The sequence below is a fragment of the Desmodus rotundus genome, chromosome 3, assembly GCF_022682495.2.
Source record: "Desmodus rotundus isolate HL8 chromosome 3, HLdesRot8A.1, whole genome shotgun sequence".
NCBI lineage: Eukaryota > Metazoa > Chordata > Mammalia > Chiroptera > Phyllostomidae > Desmodus > Desmodus rotundus.
This window is the reverse complement of record NC_071389.1, coordinates 6683806-6700394: the sequence shown is the minus strand read 5'-3', so window position 1 is coordinate 6700394 and position 16589 is coordinate 6683806. Positions and strand designations below refer to the sequence as shown.

The following is a 16589-nucleotide window of genomic DNA, read 5'->3' as shown; positions in this document are numbered from 1 at the left end:
GCAGCCTGACTCACTGGAAAGCCTGGTTTCTCTGCCAAGGAGCTGAGCGTCTGGCCCACAACAGATGGCTCGGAGATAAAGTAAACCAAGGTCAGGCATGGCTACCAGCCATCCTGGTGTTCTAGTCCCTTCAGCCCCATGTACCTTCCACCCCTGCTCTGGATAGCGCAGAGCTCAGAAATACCTTTCCCCCTCCCTCTCCCACCTCTGCCTGGGTCATTGGCTGGCTCGCACATTTCAGGGAGTGGAAACTTCATGGGGTGCAGTTGGGTGCGGCGACGGTGTATGCCCTCTAGTCCCCTCTAATTGCATTACACGGGAAGCTGTTTGATACAAGAGCCACGCTTCATAGGCCCACTCCCTCTGTTTAACCTGTAACCCACATGTTGTAAGTTCCCAAACATGGAAAAATGAACCCACATACCTGGTGTCCGAAAGATACCTACTGAACAACCAAAATTTTAATGCGCTACTATTTGTGGATTTTAGCTCTCATTTAAGCACTCACCATACAAGTATGTGTTAGTGTTTTTCATGAGCTTGGCGCTGTGTGGGAAGGATGTTGCTGAGGGTTAAGATCCCAGTTTGAGAGATGAGGGAATGACCTAGGACTGAGTGATTCGCCCAGGCTGAGTGCCACTGAGTGCCAGGCTGGCAGGCAGATGGGGATGGCTGTGGGCCCTGCCTCTCTCTGAGCCCCACACTCCCTCCGTTTCTCCCCACCCTGCTCCTGTGCTGGATTCCGAGAGGTAGACTGGGCTAAGGCATCCTTACCCCCTCCAGGATGGCATCAGCAGCCAGTTGTAACAGTGACTCAGTTCCTCCATTCGGCCCCCCTTGCAGGGAGCAAATGCTGGCAGGCCTCTATGGGGACCCTGAGTGGGTCCACCTCACACAGTCCACTCGTGCACTGGGAGGCGCTGTGTTCTCAGCCTCTCGGGCAGGATGCACTGAGAGTCTTTATCAAGTTGCTTTTTCAGAGGTGGACACCTGGTATGGAAATTTGGGTTGCATACTACCAAGCCAGTGGACAAGCGCTCCTCTCTGCTGTCCCTTGGGTGGATGATTCTGAGACACATTCTACATATGGCTCCTCAGACGGCACTGGCAGGATCTGGCCCCCACTGCCCACACAGGCGAAGAACTTGATAAGCCACCCTCCTCAACCTGGTTCTCCTCCCTCCGTGTGACCCTCCCCCAGGCTCCCACTCCTGTCCCTGGGCATTTCTTCCCAAATGAGCAGCCTGCACACAAGCTCCTGCCTCAGACTAAGGCACTAACCATGAAGCCCATGGCTCCTCCGGAGGGCTTTTCCAAGAGGAAGTGGGATTCTCCTGTGGACATTACTGCAGACTCAATATTTGTGTCCTGTCCACTCCCCACAAATCCATGTGCCGAAATCCTAACCCCAATGTGATGGTAGTTGGAAGTGGGGCCTGGGCCTTTGGGAGGTGATTAGGTTACAAGGGTGGAGACCTCACGGGTAGGATTAGAGGGGACACAAGGATAAGATAGCAGCCTGCAACCCAGAAAGGGTTCTTCCCTGAACCTGACTGTGCGGGTGCCCTGATCTCAGACCCCCGGCCTCCCAGACTGGAAGGGATCCACAGATTCACAGGGCCTTACCTGGAGAAGAAACCTGAGAGCTTTCTCGTTCAAGAGTTCCTGGCACCGCCCTGTAAATGGAAAGGTTGCAGGTTTGATTCCCAGTCAGGGCACATGCCTGGGTTGCCGGCCAAGTCCCCAGTTCGGGGTGTGTGCAAGACAACTCAAACACATCAGTGATTCTCTGTCTTTCTACTCCCTTCCCTTCTCTCTAAGAAATAAAATCTAAATAATAATAATAATAAAATTAAAAACCCCTGCTTTAGATGCACACCGAGCCCTCAGAGCCCAAAGAAAGCACTGGCCATGGGCATTTAGTTCTGACTGACCAGAGCCCATCAGGTGAGGAGCAGCTCCCCTGGGAGAAGGAAAGTATAATACTGTCCCATCACATGAATAGTGTTTGGGACGAACGGAGCAGGCGGGACTGTGGGTAACTGCCTGACAAGAGCTGGCCACGGGCAGGAGCTAGGGAGGATGAGAAATGGAGCCCCAGGAAGGAACTTCTAGATAGATTCTCTCCCTTCTATACTGGCGCAGATACTGCTAGTTTTCCTTCTCGGTATTCTCACACCAGTAGAAAGCCTCATGGCTGCCTAGAAGAAAGACTACATTTCCCAGCCTGCTTTGCAGCTGGGCGTGCTCAGGGAACAGTTCTGGCCAATAGGATTAGTTAAAATTTTCACTTCCCATTGAGGTTCTTGAAGTTTATTATAATCGTCATCGAATGTCTTCCTTATTCCTAATTTTAACAAATGAGCCAGTTTTAGTTTTAAGGCTAAATTACCTGATCGAAAAGAAGAAAAAAAGACCTAGCAATATAAAAATGTTACAAAAAATCTCAAATTTTAAACTTAGTTAAAATAGGCAGTTGAAACTTACCGTATATGTAATACTTCCCAGCCAGAATTGAGGAAAATGCTGAGACTTACTTTATATTTACACCTTTCAAAAGTGCTTTTAATAAAGAGTCAGTTCCAAATATGAACTTTTAGCTGAGATATGCACCCTGGAAAACACATGAAATTAGACAAACACTAGACACAAAAAGACCCAGTTTTGTCTGTTTTTTAAACACAAGTTATTAGCCTTGTAAGAACAAGGCCTCAAAAAATTGGTTAAAAACTCAGAATTGTTCCTCTCCACGGAAATCTTTAGTAAAAGGCGAAAGATTTATACGATCTGAAGAGAAACCAGAGTATGCCTGTAATACCTGGCCCACCTTCCTCGGGTAACTCTTATCCCCAACTCTGTAATGGTAATTATTTACCTGAAAGAACTAGTCACTTCTTCCTCTTCCCCAGACAACTCTGTGAGAGAATTCTCATTTGCGGGGGGAAGATAGTTCAAAGAAAAAAGGAGAATCTAGTCATTTTTTAGGGCAGAAATTGTTTGTGCGCAATGCATTCTGGGTATGCAAATGAACCCTCACTGCCATGCCCCGGTTTCCGGAAATACTTTAAATAGATCATTTATTTTGGTGCTGGGACTGGAACTACCACCAGGGGGCAGAGCGGAAGACAGATTTAAGGAATATGAGTATAAACCTGAGCCTTGTCCAACCACAAAGAGTCTGACTCTTCTACGTTGGCACTGCAAGTAAAATTTCTTTTGGATTTAAAGAAATAAAATAAATAAAAATTATAAAATAAAATAAAACTCGAAAATACCCTCAGAGAATTTCATCCTCAAGGAGCGCGCTGTATGATGGGGGTGCCAAGTGTGTGTGGTCCGCACTGATCACAGAATGTTCGCTGACATCTGGGCAGAGCGTTAAAGAATCCACAGTAGAGGGGTGGCCAGGGCATTCCGGCAGGGAGGCACAGTGCTGCAGGGGTGCCAAGCCAAGAGCTTGGATTTCTTTAGAAGGAAATGGGGAAGTGTGGAAGTTTTAAAAAAGAGTAACATAATCAGATCAGTGTTTTAAGACAGTGGTCTCAACATGGGTGGTTGCTGGACCAACAGATCAGCATCATCTGGGTACCTCCCCCTAGAGATGCAAATTCCTGTGTCCCACCCACTCCAGACCTCCTGAATCTGAAACTGGGAGTGGGGTCCAGATGCTGGGTTTGAATACATCCTTCAGGGGATTGCCACACAGGCTAACTTGAGAACCACCATTGGACAACCATTCTGGCTACTTCGGCAACTGTAAAAACAGGAAGGTTTGGAGAGGCGATTTAGGAAGCTGAGCATTAAACAGAGGGAAGTACGTGGTGGCCTGGAGGGCGGGGCAAGGCCTGGGAAAGAGTGGGGAGTGAGGAGAGAAAAACGTCCAGGTAGAGCCTTAGAGGATGGTGGCATAAAGGGGAGTGGGCTGGGTGTCGCAGGAAGAACCTGTGAAGGAGATTTGCAAGATGCCAGGGAGGCAGCAGACCAACCAGGAGTTGGGCTGCACAGCAGTCAAGGGTGGAAGAGAGCAGTCAATTGTGTTAAGTGTCCATGAGAGGTCAAGTAACAGGGGGATTGCAAGGGCCATCGGATGTCACAACAAAAAAGTTGGTGACCCTGGCCAGAGGTGTTTCCGGGGAGTGGGGGGTGTTTGAAGCCCAACTTCCAGGATTTGAGGAGGGAGTGAGTGTGTGGGGGAGGGAGGCTCAGGGGGTGTGAGATTAAAGGAAGCCTTTTTCTTTCTTTAATATCAGGACAGTGACATTGATGGGAGAGGGTGAAGATCCAGGAGAGAGGAAATAGCAGTAGTGGGGTGGAGGTGGGGGAATGGGAAGGGCGCTGCGGCTGACTTCAGCCTAGAGGGAGGACCCCAACTCCATAGTAGAGTATGGAACGGAGGGAATAGTATATACCATATTGTGAATGCATTTAATGCCACTGAGTTGTATACTTAAAAATGGTTAAAACGGCAACTTTTATGTTGTACATATTTTGCTGCAATAAAAAACCCGAGCTTTGCTGTAGCCATAAGAGAACAGTGAAGCTATTCATTCTAAACATTTCCCACTGAGCTTCACCTTAAGAAGCTTGATAACTTTTTACTGCTGACTCATTGACATGAGCTGGTACCATATGAAATTAATTTTCTCACTAGACGTTTTCTAAATGACCTAAGAAATTAAACGATGGCTCACAAATCTTGAGACGAATTCAAGCATCACAATCTTTGATGTGCATTTTCATCAGGTAAAACAACTCTATAGTAAAACAGGGCTCCTATTTTTCTTCTTTCCTCCACTTCCTCACTTATCTCATTCATTACTACTGAAAAATTTCATCACGAAATATTTCTAACTCCACAGAAAAGTATAACAAACGAACAAATGCACACCCAGCATCTGGATTGAAGCGATGTCAACGTTTCTCCAAATGTTCCTTAGGTCTGGCTTTGACATCAAAAGCAAAAGCAACGAAGACAGTAAACAAGCAGGGCTCCGGCAAACTAAAACACTTCTGCACAGAAAGGAAACCATCAACAAATAAAACAGCAACCTACGGAATGGGAGAATCTATTTGTGAAGCATATATTTGATAAGGAGTTAACATCCACAATATATTAAAACCTCACTCAATATCAAAAAAACAAACATTCCTATTTAAAAAATGGACAGAGAACCTGAACAGACACTTTTCCAAAGAAGATATACAAACGTTCACCAGGTACATGAAAAGGTGTTCAACATCACAAATCATCAGGGAGATACAAATCAAAACGGCGAGGAGATACCACTTTACACCCATCCATCCACCCGTCCATCTGTCCATCCTTGTAAGGTCAGGCTCCTGCTTTGAGTCTTCCAGCTGCAACTTTCTAAGGTTCTGGCAGGAGATATACCCATACCTGTTTACAGGCTCAGGTATAGGAGCTCATCTTCTGAGAGGCAGCCTGGCATCTCTCCCTTCCAGTTGTCCTATCTCACCCCAGCCTCCTCAGGGGCCCGGGACCACAGAGATGCAAGGTTCACTGGAGATGCTGTTACTGTGTCCCCAGCAGGTGGCGCTAAAGGCTCTCTCTTCACCTGGGTGACACGCCTGCTGAATGCTGGGCTGGAAAAGGCCCAGACTCCCCAGTGGCTCAGCCCAGGTGAGGCAGGGGAACTCCCATAAGAGACCTTGGTCCTTGTGTGAGCATTTTCAGACTGTGAAGGAGGGTCTGGGATCAGCTACATAGTGGTCAGAGCTAACCTCACTCTGCCCAGAGTCATTCCTGGGCTGGAAAGGGCATAGACCTTGCACTTACACAGACCTCGGTTCAAATCCCAGCTCTGCCTGTGGAGGGCTGTGTGACTGCAGGCAAGTTGCTTCCTGTCTCTGAGCCTCAGTTTACTCAGTAGTAAAATGGGATAATGATGCTGAATTTTCAGGTTGGCTAAAGGGCGAAGTGAGTCATCATGTAAAAGCACCAATCGTAACAGCTGGTCTGTGGGTGGGGTTGGTTCCCTCCCCACCCACAGGCCTCGCCCGGTCTGGTCCGCATGCAGTCTGAGCCCGTGTTCTTTCTCCCTGAGCAAGGCCAGAATTGAGCTCCTGCTAAGACAGAACTGAGGGTGGGGTGAGCAGTGTCCCAATAACAGCAACACTAGTATCTGCCTCCCTTTTAGGGTGCTTGGGCACGGCACCCTGATTTTCTAATACCCCCTGTTTCTTTCGCAACAGGGCTGGAGGGAAAATTCTACTTTATTTTTACAAAGTAATTGCTTTTCTAGAAAAAGCCTGTCCAAGAAAACACCATCATGCTTATATGGGATATTAAAACAGAAAAGATCAGCCTGGCCGGGGAGCTCAGCTGGTTAGAGCGTCATCCCAATACAGCAAGGTTGCAGGTTTGATTTCTAGTCAGGACACATATAAGAATAAAGCAATGAGCCCTGGCTGGTGTGGCTCAGTGGACTGAGTGCCAGCCTGTTAATCAAAGGGTTGCCGGTTCGATTCCCAGTCAGGGCACATGCCTGGGTTGCAGGCCAGGACCCCAGTAGAGGGTGCATGAGAGGCAATTACACATTAATGTTTCCTCTCCCTCTCTCCCTCCCTTCCCCTCTCTCTAAAAATAAATAAATTAAGTCTTTTTAAAAAAGAATAAAGCAATGAATCCATAGCTGGGTGGAACAACAAAACAATGTTTCTCTCTCTTTTCCTTCCTCTCTCTCTTTAAAATTAAATATATATATCCATACATAAAAGATCAAGGATTTTAAAAGCAGCAAAATGCAGTTCTAGGGGCGGGGTTTTGATTTAGCCCCCGTGGAAAAGCCGGGTCTGACCCCAGTGGCAAGCCTGGAGCATGTGTTTCTGAGCAGGGGTGATGGGATATCAGGGGCTGGTTGGAGCCCCAGTGGGGAGAGTGGGGGAGTGACAGGACCCCAGACAGAATGCCCAGGAAGCAGCAGTTAAGTGGGGGAAGGGGTGGGCAGCAGAGCCAGGACCCCAGAGTCAGGGAAGCTGCCGGACAGGTGTTCCCAAAGTGTTTGTGTCCTGGGTGATCAGAGGCTGAGCCTCCCATATCGGTGGATTGGGCTGGGGTGGGGAAGGACTGTCTTTGGTCCCAAGGGCTTCTCTTGGGTCCCCTTTAGGGCACTGTAATGCTGGCTGGTCTCAAAGGCAGGGCCCACAGCAAACCAGTTTGCTTCTGCCTTATGGGATGGAGGAGCCCAGTGGGAGGCACCTGAGTGGCCCTTCCCACAATGGGCATCTCAGAAATCAGGGCTGCGGGACCTCAAGAGACCAAACAGGGTGGGAGGACCCTTCGGAGGGTGAGGAGCCAGAGCGGGTGAGACACAGGAAGGCACGGATGGGGAGGTGGCCTCAGAGCTCCTGGGATTGACACTGGAATCTGCCCATCACCAACACCCTGCCCATCACCTGACCCTCCTTTTCGGCACTCCACTTGGCCAGACCCCAGGGAAGGTGGGGCTGTCCTTGGAGCTGCAAAAATCTTGGTGTCAGATACCCCATCAGCACCTCAGCAACCTTATCTCCTTCAGCTTTTCTCAGGGGCAGAGAGCAGGCACCTGGGAGCTCAGGTAACAGGCCGGGGGCAGCTCCCGGTGCAAAGGTGCACAGTGCCCCCCAACTCCGCTGCAGGCTGCCACAGCCTTGACCTAGCCGAGGGGAAAGAACACCCCTCTTTGGCATCCAAGAGACCCAAGTTTAAATGCAAGCTCTACCACTGCTGCGTGACATTGCAAAGGGCTTCACTTCTGGGCCTCAGTTTTCCTAATCTGTCAGATGGGCCCCGCAGGCCTGCCCCATCCGCTCACAGGGTCTGGGCACCAATTACAGGAGACAATGTGCTTTGTAAATAAGAAAAGCAGAAGCTCACAGCGTATCCTGCCTCCCCAACCCTCTCCAGAGCTGGATACTACGTGCAGACACGTTTTGCTAGAAACTCTAGCAGCCAAAAAAAAAAAAAAAAATTTTTTTTAAATTTTTGGCCAAGATTTAAAAATTGGAATTTTACAGAAGATTTTGAATTTACTTCTGCATCTGACAACACTAGTACATTCCCCCAGACAGCAGTCAGGTCCCCACAGCCCTCTGCATGCCTGGGGATGTCCCCAACACTTAGGTCAAAGGTGAGGTGCTATTTGTCATGCACTCGGCTTGCTTCGCTCCTTACACTAGTCATCCGGACCCTCTAAGTGTCTGAGTTTGTAACCCATGTGTTACGTGCATGGGAAGGACAGTATTGTCACCATCCCTCTGGTCATCTCAAGGCCCTGCACCCCTTCTGGTGGACTAACAGCCCTCCCTCCTTCCTGCCGCTCCCTCTAGCCCTGTGTGTGCCCACCCACCTGGCAGCAAGCACTGACTCTGGAGGTGGGGGACCTTAAGAAAGATGCTGGCCCTGGCTCCCTGCAGAAGAGAGGCTCTGCGTCCACTCCGACAGCCACTGCACTTCCCTGTCCTGACAGATAAGGGCTGCTGGGGCGAAGCCCGATGGCTGGAGACACGTGGGGGTTCCTGATGTGTTCTGCTCTGGCTGGGGGAAGTGGGGCCCCCTGACTCAGAGGGACGCCCTGTCCCACAGCGCCATCTCTGCCCTCCCCCCATCCCACTCACTCTCTGACGAGCCTGGTTGAATGACCAGACTCCCAGGTTTCAGGGCAGGAGCCCCCCCAGGAACCTGGCCTCAGACAAGGCCCCCGCGGGGAGCATACCCTCCCCCCCCACGGCGCCTCCAGGGAGCACCTGGGTGTGGGGTTCGGGCTCTGACTGAAGGAGGAGGAGGCCAGGAAGGCCCACACTGGCTTTTCTCCTTTGTGATGTGTCCCCTCCCCAGCAGGACAGGGGGTCCTCATGGGCAGTGTCCCCGGGAGCCTGCTGAGTCCTGATTCCTGGACACGGATCCCTCAGCCTGCTGCTGGTCCCTTTAGAAAGCTTTCACGTTGCTGAGTACCTGGGCCTGCGAGGGGAGGGGCTGCTGGCGGAGGCTTCCCGGCCCAGATGCACACACCCGGCTGTTTCCCAGGACACCTTCCTTGTCTAGGTGTGGACGCACACCTGGCTCTCTCAGACCCATCAGCTCGGGCGGCTGCAGCCTCCCTCCAGGATGCCACCTGGATCCTAGAACTTTGGGGCTGGTGTCTTCGTCCCCCACTATCATGCTGTGTGACTGCAGCCCGGCAGGCCCGCCCCTCTGGCCCGCTCACTTCAGAAGCCTAGAACAATCTGAGGAGAGGACTTTGGGGAAGGGGCTGGGACAAAGGTTGTGGAGAGAGAGGGCTGTTGTGAGTCTGGAAGTATGATGACAGAGGCTGGGGGCCAGGCGTCCTAAGTTCAAATCCCAGTTTCGTCCCTTGGTGGCTTCATCACCCTGGGGACAATAACAGAGGATTAAATGGAAAGTTGCCCAAGAAGCAATTGGCAACGCAGTAAATGCTCAGAAAAGGCTGAGGAACTGTTATTGTTGACGCAGAAATGGCACAGAACCTGCAAAATGGAAAATAGAGGCTGCCTGGGTCAAGGTGTCAGCTGACCTAGGATTCCTACAGGAAGAGACAGGATTTCCAGGAGGGTGGGGACCTGACTTTGGGTCACCTGAGTGCGTGCCACCCCTGAGCAAGGCAGGCTGACAGGGAGGAGGCAGGGGCGAGCTCCGGCTGGTGCTGTGGCTGTGGGACCCCTGGCAGGGTGGGCGCTGTGAGCTGCCGCCTCCCGAGGCAAGTCTGCTCATGCGGAACACAGGACAGGGACACGGGTCCTTCCACCCAGACCCATACAAGGCCTTGGGCCTGTGCTCACAGCTCAGATCACGGGGACGTGGGGGCTTCACCTTCTCCAAGGAGGGGCAGGGACAACAGGGAAAACAGGGAGCTATTTCGAGAAGGTGTCGAAGGCCAGGGCACTAAAATTAGACCCTTGGTTCCTAAAAAGACATTGGCGCCAACCAAGGCCTTGGAGAGGGGCTCTTCAGCGCGGAATTCGACCCCAGGAAGGGCTCCCGCGGGCCTGGGCAATGAGGTCAGCCTGCAGGTCCGATGGGACTGCCCGCTGGCCAGTGGTCATGGACACGTCTCCCCCTGCCACCCGCCTGCAGAGCTCTGGAGCTGGTTCCAACGGTTTCCTGTCCGCGCCAAGTGAGCGGGGACGGTGAGCGGCCAGAGCCGCCCGTTCTTGGTGCTGTCTGACCTTCCTGTCTGCTGCGCTTTTCATTTTTTGACTGTCTCTTTGCCTCCCCGCTTGCTGCTCCATTCTGGGGGGGTGTATGTGTATTGGGGGGTGGCTCACAAGAAGCAGCCACCCCGAAGCCTGGTGCTCCCATTGTGAGGCCGGGTGTCTCAGCCCAGCTGGGCCCAGGCTTCCCTGCCCCGGCTCTGCAGCCTGGGTCCTGGACACTCTCAGACCCGAGGGACAAGCAGGTGGGCTGGAATCAACTCTCAGGGAACCTGCTGGGGGTTTGGAAGCACAAGTAGGAGAAAGCCACATGGAAACTGATGTGTGTGTCTTCCCCAAAGCTTGGCACACACGGGCCCCTCTGAACCCCCAGACCGTCTCCCCGAGGGGTCCTTCAGAGGTGAGGGCTGATTGACTCAGAGCCTGAGAGGGCTCAGAGTCTGGCCTGAGGGCCTCCCACCCTGGAGCCTCCTGTCGCCTGCTTGGAAAACACGTGAAACATTCCGAAAAGAGGTGTGCAGCTGCTGAACCATATCCACAGCGGCTTTCACCGGACCTCTCGGAAGGGAGAGAGAGAGAAAAACATTGATGCGAGAGAGAAACAGTGATTGGTTGCCTCCCATACACACCCTGACCAGGGACTGAACCCACAACCTGATACGACCGGGGATCGAACTAGCAACCTTTTGGTGTAGGCTGGTGCCCCACCCGGCCGGGGCTCACTCGCCTGGTTTTCAACGCTGCCCACCTCATGCCCAGACCATCCCGGTTTGGACTTTATGTTACACAGTTATGCTATTAAGGCAACATATGCTCATCTAGGACCATCTCTAAGACTACTCAGTAATTTTAGTAATTTAGTAATTGAATAGCTTAGTAACTTAAGTGAAAGAGTAGAAATGTACACAACACTGGAGGTCTTGTACTATCAGGCAGACGTGTGTGCTGGGTGTGGGTGGGCTGTCCCAGAGGAGCTGTGAGGACTGGACCAGGGCCCGCTCAGAGGGGAGCGGGACCCGGGGTGGGGCTCCCGAGGGGTGCACTCCATTCAAAAGTTTGACTCCCTTTTTACTATTAAGAGCATGTGTTACTTTTTTGCAAAAAATAAAATTAAACAAAAGGCCAGTCATCTACCACCCCTCCCCCTCGCCTGCACACCCAGGTTTTTGCTTTATGTCTCAGGGCTTCCTCCGTTGTTACTTTTCTGTTACTTACTGCTGGGTTTTGGTGGGAAACTGTGAGATCTGGCCTTTGTAATCAACAACACAACAAAGCAAAATATAACAAAAAATATATTGGTCTTTCCCTCCTTCTGGACTACGAATTCTGCTAGGACAGGGACCGTTTGGGGTCCCCTTTGTCCAACAGAGTGTCAGGCTCACAGTCAGAGTCAGCAGATCTTTGCCGAGGCCCGGGGGGTGGAGTGGAGGAAGGCCAGCCTGCCTCTCAGAAGCAGGAGGCCTGCAGATGCGCTTAGGGGCGCCCGTCCTTGGTTGCCCTCCCATCTTTTCTGGGAATTTTTCTAGGTCTCCTACCAGGAAGCAAACGTGGTCCGTCTTGGAACAGATTCTGGTGGATTGGTAGCAGTAGCCTGGGCGTGGCCAGAGGTGCCTGTAGGGGCGGGGCCCAGGCCGACCTGTAACGGGAAGGATCCTGCCGGTCTGCGGTGGAGTCGTGCGCTCAGCGCACTGGCACTGCTAGAACATCCCTGGAATGCAGCCGGGCTGCTGACAGCACGTCATGCTCTGAGTGTGACCACCCACGTGACTTCCTCAGGGGCCCATGGAGGAGAGTGTGCGGGTGGCCCCTGCCCGCTTTCCTGCATCTCCAAGGTCCCCCGAGCCCCAGCCCTGGGAACAGGGCAGGGAGCTGAACAACGACGGAGGGGACCTGGACATGAAACCTAATGGAACTTGATAAGAGTCATCGCAATCGTAATAGTCGTCATAATAGCTGGTTTGGGGGGGTTACCAGGGGCCAGGGAGTGTGCCGAGCAGTTTACAGGCACCGTCTCCCTCAGCCGTCACGAGAGCCGGGTGGGTTTGGGCACCATTGCTGTGCTCACTTCACAGACCGGGAACCCTGAGACCGGAGGACCCTGCGTGATTCTCCCAAGATGGGACAGCTGGTCGGGGGAGGAGCAAGACCTGGTTCAGACTTCCCGAGTCCAGGTTCTATTCCTAACACCTCGTCTCCTCATTCCCAACAACCACCAGGCCCAGACTAATTACCGTATTCGTTAGGGAAAAAAGCCTCCCACCCCACAGCCTGGGACAGTGCTTGCTGATACTGACCACATGCGGGATTTAGCAGCGTTTTTTCAGGTGTTGTGAGCAGCAACCCAAAGACGCTTCTGGGAGCCAAAGCCAACTTCTAGGGACCTGGTCAGTGCAGGGTGGCTGCCCCAGAAGGCACCATAGGAGCACAGTCAGGCTGTCTGGAGCTGGACAGGTCTGAGTCTCACCCAGAGCCCAGAGCCGCCCCCCCCCCAGCCTTGCAGCTGTGGGACTGGACAGGTCTGCTAGGGCTGCCGTACGAAGGACCAGCACCGGGCAGCTTCAACAGCAGAAACTTCTTGTCTCACAGTCCTGGGGCTAGAAGATCACAATGTCGGCGGGGCTGGTTCCTTCTGGACCGAGAGGGAGACTCCGGTGTGTCTCTCCCAGCTTCTGGTGGTTTACTGGCCACCTTTGCAGTCCTCGGCTTGTAGAAGTGTCTCCCCAATCTGCCTTCCGGTTCCAACGTGCGCGTGTCTCTGCGTCCAAATTCCCCTTTTTATGATGTCACCGGTCCCATTGGATTAAGACCCACCCTAATGACCTCACTTAAATTTGATGACCTCTGTAAGGACCCTGCCTCCCAGGAAGCTAATTCTGAGGCTCTGGGGTTTGGGGCGGCTTCCACCTGACCATAACAGTGCCCTTGGGTAAGTCAGTTCATAGCTCTGGGCCCCGGCTTTCTAGTCTGTGAAGTGGGGTTGGGATTAACCCCTCCCTTCCCAAGCTGCTGTGCAGAGATGTGAGGGAGAAAAGCGCTTGGCACTGAGCCTAGCTCGTATGTGTGGTCAACACTCAGGAACACAGCTGCCATTTCCTGTCCTCTCCTAGGACAAGAGGCTGAGGGGCTTGCATTTGGGGTCTGCGGGCAGGGCAGGGCCTGGCTGGGCTGCAGGGAGCCAGCATGGGGAGAGGTTGGGGAGTCTGGCCTTTCCCAGCTAGGTGGCCCTGGAGGGTGGCTCTGGTCCAGGCCGAGGCTCCAGGCCGGTGCTTACACTTGGCTTCTGCACTCCTGGGTGAGACATTCAAGGCCCTGTTTCCGGGCTTGCTGCTGTGTCCTCCAGCTCTGAATCCCTTACCCTGGGCAACGCTGACATACTGGGCCCAGTAATTCAGTGTTGTGGGGCGTCCTGGGCACGCAGGATGTTTAACACTATCCCTGACCCCTCCCCCTCTCTAATCATGACAACCAGTGATGTCTTGGACATTGCCAAGTATCTTCCAGGGGTCAAGATCACCCCCTTGGCCCAGCTGGCTGCCTTAGGCAGGGCTGGGATGCGGTGAGCCTCCTGTGATCAGAATCCCACTTGGACGAATCTGGAAACAGGAGCCTGAACAGCACCTGAGCAGAAAATCTCCACCCTGGGGGCGGCCCCCTCCACATCCTGAATGAACTGTCCTTCTCAATCCTGCTGCTTCAAGCCTGGCTCCCCGGGGGTCACCTCAAGGTGACGGTGGCCTGGCGGAGACATGGCGGCCAGGGCGTGGCTGTAAACAGTCAGCAGGAAGCACAGACCAGGAGTGCGCTCTGGGCGGCCTGGCCGGGAGCAGGTGTGGACACGGCGCTGACAGGCCCAAGTTATCAGGACTAGGGGCCCAGGCTCCAGACCAGCAGGTCTCGGGGCTTTATCAGCCCTTAGAGTTTGCGACAGCCCTGCTGGCCGAGGGCGCTGACAGCCAGGAGCTGCGCACGCTGTGGCTTCTGCTCAGGGCCTCTGGTTCCCACCGCAGGGCAGGAGGGGCACCTCGCCGGGACAGCTGGGGAGCAGAGGGGATGGCGGGGAGGAGACAGGGGAAGATGTGCCGAGGGGCTTGCTTTCCCTCCACTTCTCTTTCCTTCATGGGTTTGAAAATGTGTTTACAGTTTCTGAGCTGAAGCCTGCTTCCTGCAACAAGTTAAATGATTTGAAAAGGGAGTGGGGAGTATTGGGGCTCATCTGAGGGAGAAAGGCGGGGTGAGCAAGAGAAGGGGTAGTGGGGGATGCACCAGGAACAAAATCCGAACTCCTCCCCGTCCACTGCAGCCCTGGCCTGGCCTGGCAGCTCCCATGCAAGCCCTTGCCATTAGTGACCTGCGGCTGCTGGAACAAATTACCCAAAACTTTCTACCTTAAGACAACAGAGCTCTCTCCGTTCTGGAGGCCGGAAGCCCAAACTCACTATCACTGGGCTAAAGCCAGGGGCTGTGCGTCTGTGTCTGTGGGTGGGGGTGGAGGGGGCACACTCCCTGGGGAGAATCCTGTGTCTCCCAGCTCCTGGTGGCTACACCACTCCAATCCCTGTCTGCATGGGCAAGGTGGCTTCTCAGCTGCGTGTGCCTCTGCATGCCCTCTGCCTCCTCTTATGGGGACACCTGCGATGCCCTCTAGGATCCACCTGGATCTCTCATCTCTGGATCCTTCACTTAGTCACATCTGCAAAGTCCGTTTGTGCCACCTAAGGTGACATTCACAGGTGGCAGGGATTAGAATGGAGGCATATTTGGGGGGCTGTTATTTAGCCTTTCTCACCCTCCCTGCTCCAGCCCACTGGACCCAGTTCCTCCACCTGCCTCGGGATCACCCTTTCCTGGAATCTTGGCTCCTCCTCATCCTTCAAGTCTTAAATGTCATGTTCTTGGAGAGAACTTTCCCAGTTGCCCTCTGTGCCTGGCACATAGAAGGTGCTCCATGCAAAAGAGAATGAGAGAAGAAAAGAAGCCCCACTCAGAGCACCTGACAGCTCTGAGCAGGGAGCTGGGCTGTGAGCCCCGGAACGTTCCCTGAGTCCTCCCTGTCTTTGTTCAGGGTAGAGGCTGGGTTGACAGCCGCCAACCCCCAGCCTTGGCCTCTCCAGACATGGGGATTGCCGGGGCCACGTCGCGCAGATCCTGAGGTTTCTGTCTGCACTGGCCTAGGTCTCCGGGGACAGGGCCTTGGCCTTTCCACCCCCCAAAGCCCTTAGAATAAGTCTCCACACAGAGTGGGGTGGGGGAGGGAGGGGCTACACACATGCCCACTGTTGGCCCCGTCTGCAGACCTCACTTAAAGGTTCAGCATCTCAGGGCCCAGCCCAGAGGCGCCTGCTGGTTCAAACCAGCCCAGCCCTGGCGGAAGGAGCAGTGGGGTGGGTGAGACGTCCCACCCTGGACAGTGGCACCACCACTTACACGCCAGAGACTTTGGGCAAGACACTAGACCTTTCTGGGCCGTAAATGTCGCTGAGCCAGGAAGGGCTCATGCCCCGCTCAGGGGGAGTGACAGGATGGCCTCGTGTGTAGGGGCACTCCTGACGTGTGGGACACGGTTGGTAAACCTTGACTTGGCGGCAGGGCCCTTAGAAACTGCCTGGGGTGCGTCCGAGCACGGAGCACTGCCGACATAGGAAACGTCCAAACCTGTAGAGAATTTTTATGAGTTTATCTGAGCCAAACTGAATACAATTGCCGGAAAGCAAAATCTCACTGGATTGAGAAAATGCTCCAGAGAATGGCAGTTTTCCAGCTTATTTTATCCGTTAGAATCAAGCAGGAGACGTAAGAAGGGTTACATGAAATCCATTGGCGGAGGTGGGGGTGGGGGGCACTGGAGGATCCATTTCCTGCTCTCCAAAGTCGGTACAACTGATTTCTTGGTGGAAAAAGTAATATACAATGACTATATGTTACAGTTACATATAGCAATTGTAATAATGGCATGAAAGCTAATTTGTACTGAGCACGTACTTCCGGCCAGGCCCTGTGTTCAACACCTCAGGTCGATTGCTTCTTGAATCTTTCTCCGTGAGGCGGGGGTTGCTGTCACAGACCAGGCAAGGACAGCGCCAGCAGCTTCCCCACGGTACAGGGCGAGCACCGAGTGACCAATGGCTGCACAGGTCGCCTGCAGGGAACCCAAATTCCGCCACCCTGAAGCTGCCCTTGGGGGCTACTGACCTGCAGCTGTTTATGAAGAAAACAAAAGATTCAGAAAGAACCTTTGGCCCTCCCCCTCCTCTCCTGCCCAAGATTCAGACAGAGAAACCTGTTTCAGGAAGATCTTCGCAGGCTGCCTTCGCCTCATTTGAACTCGGAATGGTGAGTAGAGGGCTTCAGGCAGGGGCCTGTTGGCGAGATACCCCCGTGTCCCACTGTTTCCGAGTCACTTAGTGACTCTTTCTGCCAGG

General features: G+C 53.2%; 1 long non-coding RNA gene and 1 other non-coding gene across 2 annotated transcripts; both read right to left on the bottom strand.

The window, feature by feature from the left end:
• Positions 1–437: 437 nt before the first annotated feature.
• Positions 438–2995, bottom strand: LOC139440780 (uncharacterized). The gene is made up of 3 exons (XR_011650943.1): positions 2876–2995; positions 1627–1676; positions 438–990 (listed from the first exon to the last, which is right to left on the bottom strand). It is a non-coding gene; the product is annotated as an uncharacterized lncRNA (long non-coding RNA).
• On the bottom strand, positions 2692–2807 carry LOC112299686 (U5 spliceosomal RNA). The gene has a single exon (XR_002974279.1). It is a non-coding gene; the product is annotated as a U5 spliceosomal RNA (small nuclear RNA).
• Positions 2996–16589: the final 13594 nt, after the last annotated feature.